This window comes from Globicephala melas, chromosome 12 (assembly GCF_963455315.2).
Source record: "Globicephala melas chromosome 12, mGloMel1.2, whole genome shotgun sequence".
NCBI lineage: Eukaryota > Metazoa > Chordata > Mammalia > Artiodactyla > Delphinidae > Globicephala > Globicephala melas.
In genome coordinates this window covers 35433332-35458285 of record NC_083325.1, presented here as the reverse complement: position 1 = coordinate 35458285, position 24954 = coordinate 35433332, and the positions used below count along the sequence as shown (strand labels likewise).

Here is a 24954-nt window from a genome sequence, read left to right as displayed (position 1 = left end):
TTATTTCCCACTCCCTTCCCTGGGGGTTGCTAAACTCCACCAGCCAACTTCTGCCTTGGGAGTGAAGAGCTGCAGAAAACGCCCAGACTGGGGTGTTAAGGAAAGTTGTGTCAGGCCCTTCCCTTGAACCCAGGAATTCCCTGGATGGTGGGTGAGACCCGGATGGTGGGGAGGCGGGGCTGCAGTCTTCATCCGCTGCAGGGCCGGTGGCGACAGGTCCCAATGATTTGGGTTCGGCCTGTCCTCTGGCTAATACAGAAGGACTTGCACACCCTTCGCCTGGATAGGTCCTCACACCGCCCCACTAAGAGGTGGACAGGGACTAGCCTCAGCCACAGATGAGGAAATTGAGGCTCAGAGATTCCACCACTGCCCAAGGTCTCTCAGCCTGTCAAACGCCCAAGAACCTGAGTGTCCAGACTCCCCGGGCTGGGGATGGGTCCCGGCTTGGCCCTCTGGGTGCCGGCTCTGCGCCGATTGCCCAATCCCCTTTCACAGCCTTGACCTCCCCGTTTCGGGTCGGGGCAGAGATCGGGTGTGTCTGGGCTGGGCCGGGCGTACGGCAGAGCACGCAGGGCACGGAGAACACAGGCCGCGAGCGGGAGCGGGAGGCCGGGCTCGCAGCCGGGCAGGCCTTCGCTCCGGGTGCCCCAGCCTGGCCGGGTGGCGCCGGGAGGGCCCCCGCGGCTCCCGGAGGAGGCTCGGGCCACTGCCATTGGCCGCCGAGCCCTGGGTCGGGAGGGGGAGCGGGCCCAGGCGTCCGGTTACTCGGATCAGCGGCTGCGGCTGCGGCTGCGGCTGCGAGAGGGGGGAGGGGCGGCAGCTGCAGCTGGCCCTGGTGGGGGTGGGGTGGGGGCGGGGACGGGGCGGGGCCCCGGGCAGAAGGACCCTCCCCCCCACCCCCGGGACAGGCCCCTTTCTTGGCCTTAAAGGGAAACCATTACCGCATTTGTATCCAACTCCTGCAACGAACATTTCTGAAGGCCCATTATGTATCAGGTGCTGTGCTGGCCTGGAGCGCGTGCAAAAATGGCATAGCTGGGGTTCTGCCCAAACTTGCCTCTAATTGAGGAAATAAGAAATCCACACGGAAGAAGAACGATGAAGACACCAGGAAGTAGATGATATGGCCTAACGGAGAAACATGAGCAACCAAAGTTATGGGGATTCCTGGAAAAGGAAGTCCCCCTCCAGGCAGGGTAATCTGGGAAGCTTCCCCAAAGGGGCCAATTGTGGCTGCCCCGACACCTTCCCCGGGGGGCCACCAATGGCCAGGGAGAGCCATCCTATCATGCCTCAGGGCCACTGGCCTCGGCCCCATCCCCAGCCCTCCCTGCCTTCCCACGCCCTCCCCAGCCTCTACTCTCCATCCCCTCCAAGGCTGGGACCCTCACTTCCTTCCTCCTGAAGGCTGTCTGACCCCTGACTAGACTGCTGCTCCACAGCCCTCTCCAACAGAGGCTCTTTGCTCCTCAGGCCATGCTTCAGGGCCTGGAGATGTCTCCTCACTCACCATTGAAGCTTCCAATCTGATTCTTATTCTTCCTTCAAAAACCCAGCTCCTATGGAATACATGGCAACAGAGCTTGCTACCCACCACTTCTCATTAGTGTCACCTTATTATCCTTCTGGTTACTTCCTCTGTCCCTTGATGATTTCAGCACTGGGCTCTTTCTCCTCCACTGTCATCATTCTTGGTGACCTCAGCATCAATTCTGATGACTCGCCCAACACCCTAGTCCCTAAGTCGCTTGACTACCTTAGCCCTAGCAATACATCTCTTGCCCCATCCTCGTCTCCTGGTCATACCCTAGACCTGGGAACCGTGAATATCTACACCATCTCTAAAATCTCAGATTCAAAGATCCCACTACCTGCCAGCCCACCAGCTCACTCACTCTGGTCCTTCCAGCCTACTGGCTCTCCCACCTGAGACCTCCAGTCCATCGCTCTACTGTTTTTTCACTATTTGTCTCCCCTCAGGTCTTCACTTATCAGCCAGCTGAGATTCCATGATCTGGCATGAGAAATCTCCCTTGCAAACACTCTTAACTCCTTACACCAGTTTCTCTCCGTTGTATTCACCTGGTGAACGCCCAAGTGGTTAAATCAACCTGGTTACTTCACACCTGCAACCGATTAGTTGAACACCACTGAAGAAAATTACCCAGCTAGGGCTTCCCTGGTGGCGCAGTGGTTGAGAATCCGCCTGCCAATGCAGGGGATACGGGTTCGAGCCCTGGGGCCGGAGGATCCCACATGCTGCAGAGCAGCTGGGCCCATGGGCCACGACTGCTGAGCCTGCGCTCTGGAATCCGCAAACCACAACTACTGGAGCCTGCGTGCCACAACCACTGAAGCCCTCTGCAACAGGAGAGGTCACCACAATGAGAAGCCTGAGTGCCGCAGTGAGGAGTGACCCCCGCTCGCCGCAGCTGGAGAGGGCCTGTGCGCAGCGACGAAGACCCAACGCAGCCATAAATAAGTAAATTTATAAAAAAAAAAAAAAAAGAAAATTACCCAGCTACTGTGGATGTACTCACATCAAATTTATGACCATAAATTTCCAATGGGCATTTGAACTGCTGGACAATCCCACTACTGTTTCTTAGAAAAGTCCTTTTCTCTCTCCACCATGCAACAATTTCACACTTTTTCCTCTTCCTCATATTTTCAACGCCCCTTCCTCTTTCACTCTCAGCCTGGCCTGGGACTATCCTTCATAGAGAAAATAGGTATAAACAGACCAACTTCCTGCTCTTCCTCCCACCAAAGCCACCAGAATGCCTGCAGCTCTGCATTCCCTCCACCCAGCTGTGGCCAATCCCTCCATCTGTGCCCTGGGCCCCTTCCCCTTTCACCAGCGCAAGTATTCCCTTCCTTTCAGGCACCATCAATTTCTGGCTCTTTACTCTATCCTTCCCACTGAAGTCAAACAGGACTTAATATCCCTCAATCTAAAAACATATTAGCCTTAGCCCGTTTCCTCCTGCACCATTTTTCTGCCCCTCTGCTGGGCAGATGGTCCTGGGAGAGTTGTCTATATACTCACACTTCCCCACCTCACCTTCCTCTCACCTCCACCCACTCCAGCTGGGCTTTTGTCCTTACCATTCCCTTGTAATCGCTCTCAGGAGGATGCCAGTGACTGACATCTCGACTAGATTAATGGCCAGTTTACAGTCCCAATTTCATCTGGTCTCCCAATGGCATCGAACATGTTGGACCACTCCATGGTAAATTGAATTATTGGTCCTAATTCTTGTCACTCCTCTCTGTGTTCTTATCCTATGTGAGTTTGCAGTCCCTCTTTGCACTAGAGGTGGAGTATATGTTCTTGCTTCTTGACTTTGGACATGGCTACGTGACCCATTTTGGCCAATGGAACGTGGGAGGAGTGACATGGTACAGTTCTAAGCCTAGGCCTTAGGAGGCATTTCCACCTGCCTATTTGTGCCAGTGTTATCACCAGGGGATAACCTGCCCTAACTGGCCTACCCGTGCAAGGATGATGAGGAACATGTATCTAGAGAAGACTCAGACCCAGCCAAGGTCAGCCTCACGCAGCTGACCTCCAGTCGACTCCCAGATGCATGAGTAAAATAAATATTTACTGTTACATGCCATGGAGATTTTTATGGTTGTTTTTTACCTAGCTAATTGATGCATCCTCCTTCCTGAAATACTTTCTTTGCTTAGTTTCCTTAGAATCACCATCTTTTGGTTTTCTTCCAACGTCACAGGTTGGTTGTCTCAGCATCGCCTGCTCACTTTTCCTCTACCAGACCTCTAAATATTAGAGCGGCTTCAGTCTCATCCCTCTCTCTTCTAGCTTTACTTTTTCCCGAAGTGGAATTGTCCCACGGCCCATGGCTTTGAATACCATATATATGCTAGATCTCAAATTTAAATCTGAAGGACAGATGCCCCTGAACTCCAGACTCAAACCTGTCTACACATATCCACCTGATGTCTGATAGGTCTTGGTATGGCCAAAACGGAACGGCTGATCTACCCTTCCCGATTAACATGGGCATCCTGTCCACCCAGTTATCCTAAAAATGGAGGTGTCATCCTTGACTCTTCTCTTCTGTCATAGGACCATCTGCATAGCCGCAACCCTGCCTTTACCTCCTCTTGCCAGGACGTCTGCAACCGCAGCTTCACTCTTCTCCTCTCTCCTACTCCTTGCTCTGCCAAGCAGCCAGAGTGATCTTTCTAAAGGGTAAGTGGAATCTCTTCTCTCCTGGCATAAAATCCTCCAAAGTTTTCCCACTGCCACCAAAATAAAACCCACACTCCTTATTTTGACCCGTGAGGACATGATGGTCTAGTCCTTGCCTATGTCTCAAGAGCCCTTGAAGTCTCCTTGTTCACATTGCTCCAGGGACAATGGCCTTCATGGTGTCTCCTGAATGTAACGGAGTGCATTCCTGCCTCAGGGCTTTTGCACTTGTTATCCCTTCTGCTTGGAGCATTCTTCCTGCCCAGAAGGTCTCAAAGAGGCCTTTCCCACCCAAATAAAGCAGCACCCACTAACCCCACCCCACCACAACTCTATCCCATCGATTAGCTACTTATCAACATGTGAAATTGTCTGGCTTTATTCCCTCCCATTGAGGCAAAAAAAATCTTTTAAGGGCAGGCATTTGTCTTAGTCTCTGATATATTCCAGGGGATAGATGCCTTGCACCTAGGGGGCTCTCAGTGAATGCATGTTGACCGACTGAGGCCAGAACTGAATGGAGAAGGACGTGACCAGCTAGATGGCCAGGAAGGCAACTGCAGGGCCAGAGATAGGGAGGCTGGAGAATTCAAGATATACCAAGGGACCCTGAGGGGCCAGGCTGGCTACAGGGGAAGATGCACATGGGGAATGGGAGGAGAAAATTCTGCATGGTGAGAGGGCTTGCAGACTGTCACTCCAAGTCCTTTGAATTGGAGTGGCTGCTGCTGACGATTAGGACTCAAGGACGTGATAGGTTCAAAGCAAAGATTTAAAGATGATTAACATGATAGAAAGGTTTACATTTCTGAGTGTCCTTAACTAAGTGCTGTCCCATGGGAGCACAGAATTTTAGAAGACAAAACATCTAGAAGAATCTGGGAGCCCAGGGGAGTCGGAGATCTGTCCCTTGGGATTGAGATGCAAGAAAAACCCATTATCCAACCTTTTAGGGACCAATATTGAGTTCTCAGTTTTGGAAGTTCTCCCTGGGTAATTAAAGGTTTGCTGAGCTGCACAGCAGGTACTCATACACACGTGTTAATGAGCTGGTGCCCGTGCCTTGGGCCTCCTTACACCTTCCCCCAACGCGCGCGCGTGCGCGCGCACACACACACACACACACACACACACACACACACACGCGACCAAATCGCTTTTTTTCACCCTGTGACTGAACACAGCTTCACCAGACGCCCACCCCACGGATACACCCCAGACCTAGCTCCTTGCCTTCCCAGCCTCTCCCAGCCAATTCCATTGTCAGAGCTGAACAAAAGGCCCAAGGCATCTTGGGTTAAAGGATTTTAACTCTGCCAATCCCAGGAGGCTCCAACAAGAAGCAGCTTCCTGCAGGAGAAAAGTGACTGAGCAATCTCCCCAGGGGCAAGGGGATTTTTTTTTTTCTGGTCCGAAAAACAGCTGTCAATCAGACACTCCTCCCCCCCCAGCCCACCCCCCGCCCCGGGTTCCCATCCCAGCCCCCACCCCGGGATTAGGAGCTTTGTCTCCTAGAGACCTCCCCGCAGCCAAACGCATCCTTAGGTCTCTTCGCTGATAACTTCTATTTGTGGCGGTCAGGCTTTCACCCAAGCCCGAGGGGCCGTCCCCGCCACCCCCATCAGACAGGACTCTCCCTCTGCTCCCCTCTTCGTCCCCCTGCCCCTGCCTCCCCGCCTTCACCCTGTGCGGGTACTGCTGCCCCGAGCTCCCGGATCGCCCCCCGTCCCTCCCCCTCATCCGCATCCGAGCGCCTCTGCTCCCCAGGACGCCGAACGCAACCAAGGGCCAGGCGGGAAGCCGGAGCCCGCCGCCTGTCCAGGGCCGCGGGTGGCTTCTCCGCGGTCCCGCGCGGCACCCTCTTCGGGCACCAGCTCCTGAACTTAGCCGGAAACGAACCCGTCCTCTGGAGCGGAAAGCTGCCGGCTTGTTGGGTGCTAGCAAGAACCTATCCAGGGTCGAGGTTCGGTGTGTTTGTTTCCACGTGCCTCTGTCCTAACCGGTGAGTAGCCTCTGGAGATCCCTTGCTGGCTGCTCTGCCCCAGTCCCAGAGGTTTCTGGAACAAAACTGCATTTGGTGTCAAACCCCTTTTGCTTACCCGGTAACTAAAGTTAAGTGTGCATTCTTTGGTTGTTGTTGTTCTTGAGTCTTTCACGTAGACGAGATACCGGGTAAATTAGAAACATGTTTGGGAAAGGAGTGAGCAATCAATGCTGGCATTTAAACAACACAAAAATGCCCACCCCAGGCCACACGCCCAGGCGGCCGCGGCGCTCCCGGCGACGGAGCAGCGCCCTCTGGCGGCCGTGCGGGGGATCGGCCGCCCCCACCCCCAGGCTCCGGAGCGGGGAGAGTCGCTTCCCCAAGTCTGAGAAACACCGGGAAAACTTGGGAGGACGGGAGTTTAAGGTGTTGCGACGCCAAGGTCCTGGGAAATGATATTTGTGGTTCCGGGACTAGTGCCCAGGCCAAGAGCCCCGGGAAGGGGCCAACATAAAAGAAAAACCCTTGTTCTACTCTCAATGGCTGCCTGAAATCCTGTGAATACAGCGTCATCCCTTACCCGAAGGCTTTGATTCTCTTTAAAATTCAAATGCCTCAAGGAGGGGTAATCCTTAAAACAAGGGCCGGTGGCAGGCTATGTCCAAAAATCACCAGTGTCATCACCAAAAGGCATGATTATACCATAATATGTAAATTTTATATGATGATGACATTTAGTAAGTATCATCGAACCTTTTTTCCCCCTATTGTTATCTCCCGGGGCATCCTTTTGTACTCTGAACAGCAGTGTTATTTTAGGCTGCCCCACTCCCACTGACCTTTCCCCCTATTTCAATTCTCCCCAAGTTTTCTTGTTCCTTGTACATCCTAAACGCTTCTCCCCTTTCCCCGCTTCTTCTCATTCTTACGGCCGCTGCTTGAGTTTAGGCTCACAGAGCTCATTGTCTGGATCGGGGCTCCTCCACTGGAGCAGCTGGAACCCTTCCATGACACCCGGGATCCCAGGTCCACAGGACTGTCTTGGGTTCTCTCTGTCTGCTCGACATGCAGCGCCAGTGTGTCTGCCAAGAGGCAGCCACCTTGGGCTAACTGTGGACACCCTCCCTACAGGAGCAGAGTACTCCTGCTTCAGCTTCTTCTCTCTCTGGAGTTTCTCTTCGGAAGAGAATGGCTTCTCCTCCACCTGGTGGAAGCTGGAAGGGGTGAGCGTGCTGGGTTTCTGAGGAAACAGGCAGGTGCTCCCCCGGCCCTCACTGTTTTCCTCTGAATCTCTTTTCCCTGACTGAAGGGTTTTCACTTACTCATCCTGTCTGGTGGGAATTCCTCCAACTTCATACCTTCCTTCTCTCTGAGGTGTTTTCTGCTGTGTTTATTGCTACACAACAAGCCACCCGGCGGCCTAAAACAAGAAACGTGTATTTATTGGCTCCTGATTCTGTGGGTGTCAGTGGGGCAGCGTCTAGCTAGCCTGGCTTTGCGGGGCCTGTGTGTGTGTCCGTGGTGAGCCGGCAGGTCGTTGGATGGGTTAGGACCGCTTCACCCACATATCTCGTGGTCAGCAGGCTGTCAGCTAGGGTGAAAGGGCGACCGGGCCACGTCCCTCTCATAAGGCAGGACAGCCGACCCCAGGCTGCTTGCTGTAGCAGCGGGCTTCCAAGGATGGGGAGAGCAGAGCCACAAGGCTTCTTGAGGCCTGGGCTGGAAACCGGCCGCCCTCGCTCCCGCCACACTCTCTTGGTCAAAGCCAGTCGCCAGGCCGGGCCAAACTCAAGAGGTGGGAAACGGACTTCAGCTCCTGGTGGAAGGAGCTGCAAAGTACTGTAGCCATTTTTGCGATCCACACACTGGCCCTCCTATCCCTCGGGCACGCTACTGATAAGTAAACACGTCCAGATATTAGATCCCTAAGCCGCCCCTAGGATGTTCAGAGCGCAGCGCGGAAGCGCACCAGCCCAGCCGTCAGCGTGCCTGGGTTCGGACCTTGGCTTCCCACTTATCAGATGCTGACCAGGGAAAGTTACCTTGCCTCCTGGGGCCTCGGTTTCCTAATCCGTGAAAGTGGGAGTTGTTGTAAATATTAAAAACGTTAATCCACGTTAAGTACTTACGCAGTGTCTGGCACACCGTAAATGTTCAATAAATATCAGATATCCTGCCGCGGGGGGACGGCTGGCTGCCCGCCCACCAGGATTGCTGAGGCCACCAGCGCCACCTTCCACAGCTGCCCCAAAGCCCTCTCCCAACACTGCTGACACCGGCACCCCCAGCTGCCAGCTCTGCCGACGACACCTGGTGTTTCCAGGGCCGCACTGAGATGCCAGGGAAATGGCCCTGTCCGTTTTTACCAGCTCCTTCAGTGAAGCCCGTCTCTCTAGAGCTGTTACAAAAAGTGCTCTGAAGTTAGACTGGAGGTGACAAGCTCAGACAAGCTGATTTATCTCGCGGAGTCTCAGTTTCTTCATCTGTACAATGGAGGCAACAGCACCACCTCCTACAGAGCATAGGAGGCATAATATGAATAACGTTAAGAGCCTGTGTTTAAAAGATGCTGGCGCTCCCAGGACACAGAACCGTGTTGTGCCTGAAGTTGCCCCTCCCATAGGTGTTGAGAAGTTGCCACGGATGAGCCGTGTTTCCCAGAAATATCCTTAGTCACTCCTAGCGTCCTCCCTCCCTCTGCGATGGGCCAGGACCCTGGGGAGCAGGCTGAACTTTCCCTGCTGGCTTAGTGTCTGGTCCCTCCACTCTACCTCCTGAGGCCTGACCCATGTTCCGTTTTCAACTTAGTATCTCTAATACCTAGCAGACAACTTAGCATGGTAGGTGCTCAATAAATATCTGATGAAAAAAGGAAGGAATGGATGAGGATGTAGGAGAGGAAAGACTTTTCCTCTACCCCCCTAGGTTCGATATCTGGGTCTCTGAAATAAACTTACAACAGGCAGATTAACAGGAGAAAAGGTATACACACTTGTGGATTTCTAATGTTACGCGGACAGGGACATCACAGGAAAAGATGTGAGTACCCAGAAAGGTGATGACATTTGAGAGCTTATATACCGTCTTTATAGGGAAGGGGCAATTTAGGGGCAAGATGAATGGGCCCTTTGAAGAACAGATGGGAGATACGATAGTTTGTGACAAAGTTTGTCAGGGTGTTGTGTGGACTCCTAGTGTCCTCTCCTGTGACAATCTTCCCTGATTGGTGAAACTCCCAGCGAGGAGATTTTATGACAATTGAATTCCTTTCAGAGGATCTGTCTTAGGCAGATGAGGGGGGTTTGGAGAAAGCCTCTCTCCACCTTTGCTGGTTTTTAACTGCCCTCAGCTCAAAATAATCAGAATAACAAAGTGGCGTATTTTGGGGTGTCCTGAACTCCTGTGGGAATTTCACTTCAAGGACTTCTGATAGTTTCTCTTTTCCTTGGTGAAGCCATCTGTTGGGGGGATGACTTCCAGGCCACTAGGGCAGAAGGGAAGGTGTTCCCAAGAATTGGGTTGGGTGGCGTTCCTCAACCTGGCTGCCAGTTGCAATCACTGGGGAAGCCCAGGCCCACCCAGGGACGCAAGTGTAATTGGCATGGGACCTGCCTTGGTGTCCAGAATTGGGAGTTAGCCCTGATCTGTGCACGTTCATCATTTCCATCAAGTCTCCCCCAGGATCGAGTCTTCCCAAGCTGATGGTGAAGAGCCCCAGATTCCGCTGAGGGTTCCCACAGAGTTCAGACCACAGCAGAAAATGAATTAGGCTGCCCAGAGGTTAAAGAGGACACCACAGGGCTTCCCTGGTGGCGCAGTGGTTGAGAGCCCACCTGCCGATGCAGGGGACGCGGGTTCATGCCCCGGTCCAGGAAGATCCCACATGCCGCGGAGCGGCTAGGCCCGTGAGCCATGGCCGCTGGGCCTGCGCGTCTGGAGCCTGTGCTCCGCAACGGGAGAGGCCACAGCAGTGAGAGGCTCGCGTACCGCAAAAAAAAAAAAAAAAAAAAAAGAGGTCACCATAAACCCAATTCCACTCCTAAGTGTGTGTTTGTGTGTGCCTAGACACAATTGAGGGGAAAATAAAGCTATTTGCTGCAACTTGACGCTTTAAGCAATTCATGAAATGAGTTAATATTCACTAATGTGTGCCAGGCAGAGTAAATGTGAAAGCCAGGGACAAAGGCAGAGAATGAGGATGAGGCTGGCTGCAGAGTAGATCCGGGGCCATGGACTGTCCTGATGGAGCCAGAGTCCAGGAGTCCCGTTAGGAAATCCGTGAGCCAGTCAGGCAGGTGGCCCTTCTAACCAGTGGCCCGGGCAGGGGGTGGGCAGAGAGGCAGCAGCAGCTCCTTCTGTGATGACGGAACTGAAATATCCTCTACCGAATTGGAGGAGAAGGTGGGAGTGGGGCTCCTGGTATGAAGAAAGCTGAGTTCATAAATCTGCCCCCCCTTTTTTTCCTGCCTGCTGCACCTTTAACCTGGCTCTTTTTTTTTTTCCCGGTACGCAGCCCTCTCACTGCTGTGGCCTCTCCCGTTGCGGAGCACAGGCTCCGGACGCGCAGGCCCAGTGGCCATGGCTCACGGGCCCAGCCGCTCCGCGGCATGTGGGATCTTCCTGGACTGGGGCATGAACCCGTGTCCCCTGTATCGGCAGGCGGACTCTCAACCACTGCGCCACCAGGGAAGCCCTAACCTGGCTCTTTTGAAAGATGGATGTGTATGCGTCCACAAACACATCGACTCATGCCGTAGTAGAAGCGTGGTAGTAAAGTGTGGAGAAGGTGAGTGGGCAGTGCTCGCAGCCCGGTTGGAGTCTGAGAAGACTAGGATCTTCTTGGAACACATCATTCTGGGATTGTGGGGGAAGACTGTCACCTTCATCAAATGAGACTTTTAAATGCTGGATTTTAAATTTCAGTTCCCAGGAAGGGGTCTGATTGTTCAAAGGATAAGGGACATAAGGCGAAGGTTGCACTGATTCTGAGTTGGGCCCTCAAGTCTCTTTGTGACACTCAGACTGTAACACACAGGCTGCAAAAACCCTTGAGGCACAGGGTGGTCCTGGGCCACTTATAGCAGCATGAAGTGGGCTGCTTGTTTAGAACTTGTTCTAGGGCCCATCCCAGGTCTATCTAATCTCCAGCTATTGGGCTCTCTAGAGATTGGGCCAGGGAACTCCAAATTTTAAATATATGCCCCTAGCGACCCCAAGGTGCCTAAGGACTGAGGGCCCTTGTAGAATAGGTAGATGGGGATAGAGGAGGCCAGCGGCTCCCAAACCTGGGGGTTCAAGAATACACCTGGCGCTTTAAGAGCCAGCCTCCGCCCCTGCTGGATGTGAGGTGGGACCTGTGACATTCCTAGGATGACTGTGATCATCACTCAGGTTAGGTGTCCCAGGAGGGAATTAACTGGGAAGAAGCTTTCCTGATCTGTTACTTGACTCTGGAAGTCTCCCCACATTGCCTCTTCATTTAGACTGGGGCATCATTTAGACTGGGGCATTCTGCACAGACCCCAGGGCAGGCCTAGGGCATGGAGATGTTGGGGCCATTGTGGTGGCGTTCCACACTGCCCCCTCCAGCTTTACTGAGATATAATTGACATATAACATCGTGGAAGTTTAAGGTGTTTGACATGTTGATTTGATACTTACATATTGCAAAATGATTAACCATCAAAGCATTAGCTAATACTTCCATCACATCTCATAATTAGTATTTGTTTTTTGTGGTGAGAACATTTAAGATCTACTCTCTTAGCAACTTTCAAGTATACAATGTGGTATCATTAACTATAATCAACATGCTGTATATTAGATTCCCCAGAACTAATCCATCTTATAACTGGAAGTTTGTCCCCTTTGATCAATATCTCCCCATCTTCCCCCAACCCTCCCACCCCAGCCCCTGGTAACCACCATTCTACTCTTTGTTTCTATGCATTTGGCTTTTTTAGATTCCACATATAGAAGTGATAACATCCAGTATTTGTCTTTTATTTCACTTAGCATAATGCCCTCAAGGTCCATCCATCTTGCTGCAAATGATAGGATTTCCTTCTTTCTCATGGCTGCATAATATTCCATTGTGTATATATATGCCACATCTTCTTTATTCATTTGTCTGTTGACAAACACATAGGTTCTTTCCATATCTTGGCTGTTGTGAACAATGCTACAGTGAACATGGCAGTGTAGGCATTTCTTCAGGATCCTGTTTTCACTTTCTTTAGATATATACCCAGAAGTGGGATTGCTGGATCATATGGTAGTTGTATTGTTAATTTTTTCAGGAACCTCCATGCTGTTTTCCATAGTGGCTCTATCAATTTATTCAATACATTCCCACCTACAGTGCACAAGGGTTCCCTTTTTCCCACATCCTTTCCAACACTTGTTATCTCTTGTCTTTTTGATGATAGCAGTTCTAACAGGTGAGGTGAGGGGGGGACCATTGTTTTGAAACATTTTTGAATTGATAAGAACCCCCCAGTGGGTTCAAAGTTAGCAGAGTATCTGAATTAGGAAAACAAGCCCGTCCCCAAGGAGAAACAACTTTCTCATATGCTTTTGGCCTCAAGAGAGGGAGTCCGGCCACAATTCTGCCCTCTGCAATTCAGAACAGCAGACAGTGAAAAGTCAGCTATAACAGGGTTCTGACGCTCACACAACACACGTGTGTCTATGCCGGCTGAGGCTCTGTTTTCTGTTACCACTGGCCACGGAGGCCACATCTTTCCAGTGGGTGAACTTGAAGGCAATCTGGCCTTCAGCCCTCAACCTTCACCTCAGGCAAACTTCCTTTTACAAAAAGCCTCTCAATTCTTATCCAAAAATTACACTGTATGTAATTTATATTCTATTTAACATCAAAATGGGGAGGCAGTCTGCAAGATGAAAACTGTTTTCATAATAAGATGTTATTTGCCTTTTTCACTCTCATTTTCTCGTGAATGTATGAAGCTATGTGCTTTGCAAAAACTCAGTCCGATAGTGAGTCCAGAAGCAGATAAGAGAATCCATCTGTCTTTTATTAAGCTAAACATTTTTTTAAATTGCAGGAATGTAAAATGGAGCCACACTTCTCACTAACTTCTTTTGTTTCGGAAAATATAGGTTTAAAAAAATATATATATGTTAATGTAGTGGATTTATTATTGTAATTTTAAGTAAATATTTAAAATTTTTCAGTTTAATTTCTAATATGGTAAATAGAACATTGTTTGAGGCCCTCAGTAATGTTAAGAGTATATAGGGGTCCTGAGATTAAGAAGTTTGAGAACCACTGTCTTATTTCTTGCCCGTCCCCTAGGCTCCGCCCCCAAATTTTCACGTGTACAAGCTCGCCTTCCGCGCCAACTGTTGGAGTTCACCGTGGTGACCATCTGACATGTCTCAAACAGCTGCCTCAAAGCATCCCTCCTCCAGGTGCCCCCTTCCCACCTTCCAGGGTAAGAACATGTTCCTTTAACACTCAGCAAACCTAGGATGGGGACAAGGGAACTCATGTGCAGTCGGGGGAGCAAGGGAATGAAAACACAGTCACTGCCCTCGAGGGGCTTCTGATTTTGTGGGAGATACGGACGGGCAAGCAGCTGCCCAGGAGATACCTGTCATTGCTGTTTGCCAGTTACATCCTGGGGAGAAAGCAGGTATTGCGCCAGCCTTCCAGTTTCTTTCCCTCCCGCTGCCCCAGATTCCCGAGATCCCGGGGCCCGCGCGCCCCCTGGTGGCCGTGCCTCGTCTGTGCAGGCTCTTCCTTCTGGAGCTGCGGGAGCGCCCTAGGGATCCTCAAGTTTGGGGATCGATGCGCTGTGGCCCCATCGCTTAGGATCTACGTCGGTCCTCCGCGGCCTCTTGTTTGTCACTCTGCGCACGTTTATCCCTTGGTGACTAATTCCAGCCCGCTTCTGCCTCTGTGCCTGCTCTTTGTGGATGCTAGGCGTCTTGTGGATTCCTTCCCCACCACCGATGCCATTAGGTGACAGAGTACGCCATGGTAGAGATAATGGATCCGAGTTCAAGGAGTCCGATGACAAAGTTCCACTTCTTACTGATATGCCTAAGAGCAAATTATCTGATGTCTAAAGCAGCTCTGGATATTGGCGACTGAGGGATATTCTACGTTGGGGTCAAGTTCTTTCAGGAGAGGGCAAATGCGTCTGGACCCTCTGCATCTCATTGGCTTAAGTTGGATTCCTTGCTCCTCCGGGGCTCATGGTCGTACTTTCCGCATTCTGAGGTGGGCATCAATACCACAACCCCCACCAGTCCTTCTAGGGCTTTTCTCCAGGGACATAGGGGCCCTCCTATTATAAAGAGGACAGGAGTGGTCTACCATAAAATCCCAGAACACCTCAAAGTGGGTGTGCAGATGAACACGTTGACCCTGCTTACTCAATACAAAACAAAGCTCTAAAATTGAGGAACGAAACACTACGGTGTCTTTCTTTTCATCAAACCCTAGAAATTCAGAATGAGAGTACCCTCAAACAGTATTGGGGGTTGGGAGAGAGCTTCAGAGACAGCAAGGCATCCTTGGGGACCAGCCTAAGGGCTCTCCTACAGTTCTGACCCAGAGTCCGTTAGCAGGAACCTCACTGCCCCATAAGCAAACTCAACCATCTTAACCTAGTGGTTTCCATGGTAACCATCAAAGAATGATCCCCTTTTCATTCCCACAGATGTTTCTCCCACCCCTCCCCCCAATAGTCATTTTCAGATATGACCTAGAACTGGATTCCATACAAATACTATTTGCAAATGTATCATTTCCCCCTTTCAATCCACGTTTTAAGAAAGTAGAAACTGTTTCTTTAATTTACACAGAAACGCCCTTCAGGTACATGGGAGTTTATTTTAGTATTCCTATTTGTGTAATAATTCATTTTAAATTAAAATTAAAAAATTTTTTTCTAAAAAATTTTCAAACAGAAAAGAAACATTCAAAATGTTCTTTCAACATTTTTGAAGAAAATCTGGTCTTTGTGAAGAATGATAAGAGGTTATGAAATAAACACTATTATCTACAAAAGGAACTCATAGATTGTAAGCCTTAATCCTTATTAGGGCTATGGTGAAAATGGCATAGCCTAACATTTTAGCTTTGAAGCACAAGAAGAATATAAATAAGCCTTTAAAGTATAATAAAGTATAGATAGTAGGGGGAAATTTTTAAAAATCAATTAATCACGCTGTCCTTCCACAACGCCTTCCCATCTTTTCCCCAGCAGCCCCCTCACCCTTCACAACCTTTAAAACTTCCCCAATGAGAAACCCAGGCAGTGAGAACACCTGCTGCTCTTGTCCTAAACAGAGGTTGGGTAAATTACGGTCCTTGGGCCATTTCTGGCCCAGGGCCTGTTTTTGTATGGCCAGTCAGCTAAGAATGTTTTTTTACATTCTTAAAGGGTTATAAAACAAGCAAACACACAAAGGAGAATATGCGACAGAAACTAGATGTCCACCCTGTGGCCATGTGTGATCTGTGAACCATCTCTTCTGTTGGCTGCAGGAATCCTGGTGAAAGGTGGCTTTTCTTCCATCCAGGCAGCAGTGACAAGAGGTACAGCCGAAGTTGCCATGCCGACGGGGAATTCAGTTCTTAAAATAGTCAACTGTGCTCAGGCATTTTCGGGGTGGGTGGGTTTGGAGGGAGGGGGATAGGGAGGGGGTGGGGAGAGATGATAAACGAATGAGTCAGACCCAACTGGTGACAGGTGTTCCATCATCCCTCTGGTAAGACGGCAGGAGGGGACTCTCTAAAAGGAGGTCTGAAAGAGACCTTTTCCATTCAAAGAGTAGGGATAGCTCTGTTTCCTTGCGTTATTTTCCTGCCCGACAGAAGGAAATTCCCCCTACCACCTCTCCTCCCCTCTGCCACCCTGCAGCCTCTTCCCTGCAGAGAACAGAAGGGGGAAACACACCCATCTCAAAAAGAGCCTGCCCTGATTCGGAGGGACTGGGTGTGCTGGGGATTCGTCTATGCAGGGGTGGGAGGCGTCCATTCTCACTCTGGGCTGCCTCAAGGCTTCCTCTGTGGGAGGCCCGCGTCTCTTCATCATCTTGGTCATCCTAATCAGCGTCATGGAACCAAAAGGAAAGTGTATCCCTATCAATGTGTCTTTTATCCAGATAGCCCAATCAACCAACAGTCATTCTTTGAGAATCTCCTGTCACCCCTTTATTGTGCCCCCAATGCCTGGAAAGGTGAACTAAGTCCTTTTTTTTAACTGTGGTAAAATATACATAACATAAAATTTGCCATTTTAACCAACTTTTTTTTTTTTTTTTTTTTTTTGCGGTATGCAGGCCTCTCACTGTTGTGGCCTCTCCCATTTCAGAGCACAGGCTCCGGACGTGCAGGCTCAGCGGCCGTGGCTCACGGGCCCAGCCGCTCCGCGGCATGTGGGATCTTCCCGGACCGGGGCACGAACCCGCGTCCCCTGCATCGGCAGGCGGACTCTCAACTACTGTGCCACCAGGGAAGCCCCATTTTAACCAATTTTTAACTGCACTACTCAGTAGCATTAAATACATTCACATTGTTGTGCAACTGTCACCACCGTCCATCTTCAGAATTTGTTCATTTTCCCATATTCTGAAACTCTACACGTAACTCCCCATTCTGTACCCATCCCCCCATCCCCTAGCAACCACTATTCTACTTTCTGTCTCTATGAATTTGGCTATTCTAGGAATCTTATGTAAGTGGAATCAGTATTTTCTTTTGTATCTGGCTTATTTCACTTAGCACATCTTTAAGGTTCATCCATGTGTCAGAATTCCATTCCTTTTAAAGGCTGAATAATATTCCATTGTATGTATATACACATTCTGTGTATCCGTTCATCCATCAGTGGAAATTTGGTTTGTTTCTACCTTTTGCCTACCGTGGATAATGTTGTTCTGAACTTCGGCGGCTGTTTGAGTCCCTAATTTCAATTCTTTTTTTGGCTAAGTTCATTTTCAGAAAGAAAAAAACTAAGCCGAATGAGATCCCACCCAGGGTGCAGAAGGTGCTACAGCAACATTTTCTTATCTCTTCTATCCCATCCATTCAAAATCCATCTCTTATGAGGCCAGCAGCCCCTGGTCCCCTGCTGTCTTCCCTTCTCCAGGCTCTAGCCCTCTGCCCTTACTGTACCTCACTACCTTGAGTTCAAGGTCCTGGGGACTTGTGGTCTCAGATCCTTCATCAAGGACAGTGGAGAACTTTAAGGTTGATAGTTAGTTCTTTCATTTTTTTCATAGTTGAGCATCATTAAAGTAAAACTTTCTAGGTTTAATGCCAATTGTATATTTTAGCATCATTTCAATCTGGGTTTTTTGTTTTGTTTTGTTTTTTTTGCGGTACGCGGGCCTCTCACTGTTGTGGCCTTGCCCGTTGTGGAGCACAGGTTTCAGACGCACAGGCTCAGCGGCCATGGCTCATGGGCCCAGCCGCTCCGCGGCATGTGGGATCTTCCTGGACTGGGACACGAACCCGTGTCCTCTGCATCGGCAGGCGGACCCTCAACCACTGCGCCACCAGGGAAGCCCTCAATGTGTTTTTATACAAAAGGACCCATTTCCCACCAGGAGCAGGGAAGGAAAGGGTTCAGCGGAGAGGCATATCACTAGGAATTTTTTTGGTCGGGAATGAGTACATGGTCTCAGTTGGCTCACTCAGGCTGAAGGGAAGGAATTTTATTTCGTGGCTGGGCAAGATGTTCTTTTTTTTTTTCCCCTGGGGGTGTTCCACTTGTTGCTGATTGAAAGGAAGCTGGGCTGTGGATAAAGCTGACACCTAGGGAGGAAGGCCGAGCTAAGAGAATAGCAGAATATGGTGCTAGTGTCCTGATCGTGCAGTGCCTGAAGCTTACTCTACTCCCGTTACTTGTTAGGGAGCCAATAAACTGCCTTGTATTTTAAGCCTGATTTGGTAGGGCTTTCTGACCCTCAGGACCAAATTTACCCCAAGAAGAGTGGAAAGTCATTACAAGGTATAAGCAGGGAGAGTCCAGGAAGAGGGTGACATGATCAGATCTGCATCACATGGTTGCCCTGAGCTCTAGCTGCAAGGTGGAAATGGGTTAGTGGGGAGCTGGGTTAGTGGTTGCAGTTGGAGGTGCTACTGGACCAGTTCTGGTGAGAGGTTATGGAGGAGGAGAGAGGGGAGCAGATCTGGGAGATTTTAAAGAAGTTTTCTATATGAAATCACGTTGATCCCCCCGAAACACCAAACACACACAGACACATGGATTCCAACGTCAATGGCTATCCAAAGCCCCCGCCCCATTTCTACAAATTTGGGGAAGCAGGGAAGAGGTTTTCATTTCTCATGGACATTTCTGCCTCACAGGCTCCCACCTCTAAGAGCGGTTTAGTTGTTCTGCCAAGTCATGGCTGGTATGAAGCTCAGTCCGCTGTTGGTTTCTACAGCCCCTCACGTAGACGGTCCTGGTGAGGCGGGCTCACGCTGCAGTCTTCCGCCACTTTGTCTCACTGCTTTCCTTTTCCTCCTCCCAACTCTGTTCTTGATCCCCTCCCTCATGGGTTCCTTGGGGAGCTCCATTTTTTCTCTCTTCATGGTGGAAAAAATTCAGCTTTCCCAGCTCCTTCCCTCAAACTTGCACATCCGGCCTCTTCAGGGAGCTGGGAAGAACCAAGGGCCCCCATCGGGCACAGTCTGCTCACCTTACAAGGCAGGTGAGTTCAAAATAGCCAGCTTTCCCCCGTTGTCATTCTCAGTACGGGTACTTGTCTCCCACGGCTGGATTACGAACTCCTTGCAAGCCGGACCATGTTGTCCTGGTCTCTGTGATGTCCACTGCACCTAGCGCTGTGGGCACTTGTGCAACTGGTCAAACCCTGCTTGTTCCAAAGCAGCCTAGACGCAGGCCATAGCCAAGTAAACCCAGTGTCTTCAGGAGGATGTTTAAGAGACACTGATTGATTGAGGGCTCCTGTGCACAGGAAAGGCCTGAAATGATTTCATAGAGCAAATATTTGTTGGGCATTTCCTGTTTGCAGCATGCAGTGGCCTGTGGCACTGGGGCATACAAAGATGAAATCGTTCCTCTGCCCTCGAGGTCCCACCATGGAGGGGAAGACACACACACTGCTGACAGCCTATCAGGGGACCAAAATGGGAATTACTGGATATGGACTATGGGACCCAGAAGGAATGGATTCTGTCTGGGGTGGGAAGGTAGGTTGAGTGATTAGCGTGGGAGGGTGACTCAAGAGGGCTTTACAGAGGATATGACACTATCGTGGGCACTTGAGGCATAACTGAGATGCGAGGAAGTGCCTGGTCCCCTCTGAGAGTGGGGAGTAGTTGGCATGATGAGTGTGCCTGGAGCTGGGATGCAGGGGAGGGGCCAGGCTGGACAGGCCTTGTCATGCTTCGCCCAGGAGATGTGCTGCTTTCCTGGAGGTGATGTTTGGGCGCCCAGCAAGTGTTTTACCTTGATTCCCCTCGCTCCATGCCAGGGAAGAGCAGGGGGCGGAATGGGTGAAAATCTTTAAGATGTTGGCTTCCCTTAATCAGCCCCTTAGGCCGCTGACATTCTGGTTCCCTGGAGTCTAAGAGGGAAGAAAGGAGTCGATTGAAAGTGAGAAAATTGTCGTGTGAAGGAGTAAAAAACAGCTGCAAGCACAACACTCCTTCGGAGATGGAATGAATAAATGAGATAAAATCCTAAATAAATACCTTGCATGGTACTAATTGCGTTTTAAAGGCTGCCACCGGAGCACAGATAAAACGATGCTGTATTTCATTAGTGGCTCCTTTAATTCTATGGTATTTGCCAGCAAAGCCCTATTAAAGCACTCTGTAATTAAAGACCAGTTCTGGGTCCTGTAATTTAGAGCATTATCAAAATAGGGCAAGTGACTGGAGGTAAGGAAATAGAAACAAACACCACTTTCATAAGGTCCTTGGAGATCACACAGAGTGTGAATTTTAAAAGCTCAGCCTCTGTACCGCCCCTGCCCGAGGGGTCTTGTCCACATCAGTGTTTTCCATTTGATGGGCAACCAGTTACATTTTTATTATCCCACAGGAATGTAGGTGGAGAAGTAAATCAGTTCTTTTATTAAAATGATTTTTTATTGTGATATAATTCTCATAACATAAAATTACCACTTTAAAGTGTACAAATGAGTGGGTTTTAGTATATTTATAACGTTGTACAACCATCACCACTATCTAATTCCAGGACATTTTTTTTTTTTTTTTTTTTTTTTGCGTTATACGGGCCTCTCACTGTTGTGGCCTCTCCCGTTGCGGAGCACAGGCTCCGGACACGCAGGCTCAGCCGCTCCACGGCATGTGGGATCTTCCTGGACCGGGGCACGAACCCGTGTCCCCTGCATCGGCAGGCAGACTCTCAACCACTGCGCCACCAGGGAAGCCCCAGGACATTTTTATCATCCCCAAAAGAAACCCCGTGCCTGTGAGCGATCCGTTCCCATTCCCACCCACGCAGCCCCCGACCCAGCCCCTGGAAACCACTCACCTGCGTTCTGCCTCTATAGATTTGCCTATCCTGAACATTTCATATAAAGGGCATCGTACAGTATGTGGCCTTTTGTGACAGGCTTCTTTTACTTAGAATATCGTCAAGGTTCATCTGTGTTACAGTACGTATCAGGACATCCTTCCTTTTTGTGGCTAAATCATACTCTGTTGTCTGGATATACCACTTTGGTTTATCCATTCATCCGCTGATGAACATTTGGGTTGTTTCCATTTTTTAACCGTAATTAAGAATGCTGCCATGAACGTTCACGTACAAGGTTTTGTGTGAATCTATGTTTTCAGTTCTTTCAGGTAGTGGAATCGCTGGGTCATATGGTAGATCTTTGCTTAACCTTTCAGGAGCTGCCAGGCTATTCTTCACAGCAGCAGCAACTATTTTATATTCCCAGAAGCAATGTATGAGGTTTTCAATTTTCCCACATCCTCACCAACGCTTGCTATCGTCCGTTAGTTTTTTTCTTCTTTTTTAATAAATTAATTTATTTATTTTTGGCTGCGTTGGGTCTTCGTTGCTTTCCCCGGGCTTTCTCTAGTTGCGGTGAGCGGGGGCTACTCTTCGTTGCGGTGCGCGGGCTTCTCATTGAGGTGGCGTCTCTTGTTGCGGAGCATGGGCTCTAGGCACACAGGCTTCAGTAGTTGTGACACATGGGCTTCAGTAGTTGCGGCGCACGGGCTTAGTTGCTCCACGGCATGTGGGATCTTCCCGGACCGGGGCTCAAACCCGTGTCCCCTGCGTTGGCAGGCGGATTCTTAACCACTGCCCCACCAGGGAAGCCCAGGATGTATCTTAACGTATATGTCAGGCAGGCTGAAGTCGGGACCTTGTTGTCACTGCCTGGACATCAAAACTTGCTGACCAGCTGTCAGCTGCCAGGGAGAAAACCCCAGAGACAGTAGTGGAGCCTCCTTTTAATGAGGCTGTGTCACAAGCTCTTGGCACCCAGGACAACGATGTGGGGAAAAACACAGGCCACCATGACTCTGAGTCAAAGCGTGACGAGAAGAGTGGACCCCAAGTGTGAGGAAGTTTGGAAATACCATAACCAATTTATTTCACTTGTATTTTGCTTTTTATCTATGCACAGGAGTGATGTATGGCAAATATCTTTAAATAAATCTCAAAGAGCTCGCTCTTTCAGTAAGTACAAAATAAAACTTGTAAGTACTAAGAAACTCTTGTGTCGATTAATTGGCTTTTTTTTTCTTTTTTAGACAAGCATAAAATTATGACACAGGTTACAATTGCTGGTGAAATACAGATACCTACTTCCCATGGGGAGAAGCTGTTGAGAGAACCGGCTGGGACACCGTGAGTGAAACACTTACCACCGGGCCTGGCAGGGAAATGTCCTATTATCAACACTGATGGTTAAGAGTGTTGTTAATAACAATGTACCCACTCGCCTCGTATTAGGACATGTGTAATGAGTGACACCTCTTCTGATCCTTCACTGCATGACTAATCCTGGAGAAGGGAAAAACCATAACTAATGCTTTTTTTTAAATAATAGATCTCAGAAAAAAATCAATAAAATCAGCTGTGCTAATGAATATAACATTTCAACAATGTTAGTCAGAGACTCTTAAGGCTTGCTGTGTGCTATCTGCAACACTGGAAGGTAACACAGAGATGTTGGCCTCTTCCTAGGGGACACGCACTGGGCACCATACACGTCAGTCCTGTCCAGCAGTGGAGTTCTGTGCCCCCAGGGGTGCATGTGGTTCAGCCACTCCCTCTGGGAAGCCCGCTAACTCTGCCCTCTGTTGTGTGGATCTCTTCCCAGCGCTTCACACCGGTAACTTGAAATTGGCTGAGGCATGAGTATTTACACAACGGGAATTGGCAAACACCATTAATCAGGACTTTTTTAAAAGTTAGCTTACTAGGGCTTCCCTGGTGGCGCAGTGGTTGAGAGTCCGCCTGCCAATGCAGGGGACACGGGTTCGTGCCCCGGTCCGGGAAGATCCCACATGCCGCGGAGCGGCTAGGCCCGTGAGCCATGGTCGCTGAGCCTGCGCGTCCGGAGCCTGTGCTCCACAACGGGAGAGGCCACAACAGTGAGAGGCCTGCGTACCGCAAAAAAAAAAAAAAAAAAAGTTAACTTACTAGCTTATCACTGCATCGAAGGTAGTGAGTTCCTGGGGTGGAGGTGGTATCTGTAAACTCAGTCCCACACCACAAGCCAAGGGCCACTCACTGGATCAGCAGGGATGTTTGGGCACTATGGGCATTCGCCCTACTTCCCTGGATACATATTCTTGCCACATCGTCCACTTCCATGTGGCTGTCTTTGGGGTGTGGGTGACCTGTTAGAAGGTTCTTCTTGCTCCTGTTTGTGTGATGAAAGTCAACGTAGAGTCAGCGTCGCTAAGAGCGTTCTCTAAAATGGAGCTGAGAGACCGTGGAAGAAGTATGATTTACACACGCCTCGGCCTGGATGGAATCTGAGCTCTGACCATTTATTGTCTTAACGCAGGCATCCAGAACATCTGCCCCATGTTCCAGAAACTCAAGATACTTATCAGACCCTCACCCTAAAATAACCCATGACAACCTATCCCTTAAGGACAAATATTTGCTTTCTTGCGTCAGGGTCAATCCTAGTTCTTAAAACTCAACAACCTGGTGCCTTTTACCTTTATAAGCCCCTGACTCTTTCTCTTCCCTGGAACACTCTTTTGGTTTTACCTGAACCGGTATCTCCTGAATTGCAATTCCTAATTTCACAGAAGCTCTCTTCTAATTCGCAGCCTTCTGTGTTTCTTGGTCGACATGTTTCAGCTGCAAAACATCTTCCAGACGCTGAGCAGCCCTCTCCACGGTTTCTGTGTGGCTGGAATTAGGCTGAGAGCTCAGGCTTCTGAGGGCTGAGTCAGGAGGAGAGTGGAACAGAAACAAAAGCACAACGGAAGAAGAAAACAATGCCTGTTTGACTACTGGAAAGAGGATGGAGACGGGCTTTCTCTTAATTCCTTAGTAGAGGGGAACCCAACAGACATTATTAGCACGCTCGGGTGCATAGACTTCCTGCCCCTCCAGCTCCTCAAGGAGAATTCTGTAAGTGCTAGCCTGGTTTCTCTACTCCTTCCCTCAACTCTCCTTATGAGGGTTAGAAGACATAGTAATAAAGACCAGACAAGAGAAGAATAGGGAGAGGAGAAAAGCAAGCCAAGTTGCCTGGGGGAGAGGCAGTGTGAGGAGCGGGGTGCTAGGACAGCTATGGGGCGAGGGAAGTAGATGGGAGGGCCGGGAGTCTCATGATTCTTGGGTTATTTGAATAGACATACATGCACAAGGGACCCAATTACGAAATCTCCCCCACCCTCTACCTTTGGGCTCCAGCACCCCGTTATTTTCCCTAGAAATAACCCCTCTTATTAGTTCTTTGCATATCCTTCCAGAAATTCTCCATGGCAGAGGTTTTCAAACTTCCCTGTGGATGAGAATCACCTGGAAGGTATGTTAAAACAAAGAATGCTAACTGACCCCTGAGTTTCTTTTCTGATTCAGAGGCTCTGAGTGCTGTCTGAGAATCTGCATTTCTTACAAGTTCTCTCTGATGCTGATGCTGCTTGCTGGTCCAGGGACAACACTCTGAGAACCACTTTTCTGACGGTATTCATGGGAACATTTAACACTTACCCCTTTTTTCTGAAGTAATTTGAGCATCTGTTCCTGGCAATGGACATATCCCTTAGGACACCATTGATGGCCCTTCCCTATGCTGGTTTCTTCCCCTGGGCTACTCTCCTCCCTGACCTCTGTTTATCCAAGGCCCAGTTCAATGTCTGCTTCCTCCAGGCAGTCTTTCTTGGTTCTTTCCCTATATGGAAGGAAACTTCTGCTCCTTTAGACTCTCATAGGAGTGTTTGTCTGAGCCTTCTAAGGGCACCTGTTATTTATGAGAATGGGATGTTAAATGGAACTCTTTCTTCTTTGGTTTTTACAATTTTGTTAAAGAGATATCAGACCCTAAAGTGAGTTTAAGAGATCATTAAATGCAGAATTTAGGTTTCAAGACCTTTGGACTTTCCCTGGTCATAAAATGGTTGATAGGATTTTTTTAGAATTTCTTAGGAGTGGGCTGTGCTGTAAACCTGGAGAGGGAAAGGTGAAACCAAATGGGAGTGTCACTTCTTTCCCCTCAAGCCCAGAGAGATTGGGCTTCAGTGGTTGCTTGAGAGCTTAATGTGGGGTCTTTGCAGCTGGGG

At 49.6% G+C, this 24954-nt stretch overlaps 1 long non-coding RNA gene across 1 annotated transcript; it reads left to right on the top strand.

The window, feature by feature from the left end:
- The first annotated feature begins 6111 nt into the window (after positions 1-6111).
- On the top strand, positions 6112-15774 carry LOC132598209 (uncharacterized). Its single transcript, XR_009566073.1, has 3 exons — positions 6112-6227; positions 13528-13666; positions 15626-15774. It is a non-coding gene; the product is annotated as an uncharacterized lncRNA (long non-coding RNA).
- Positions 15775-24954: the final 9180 nt, after the last annotated feature.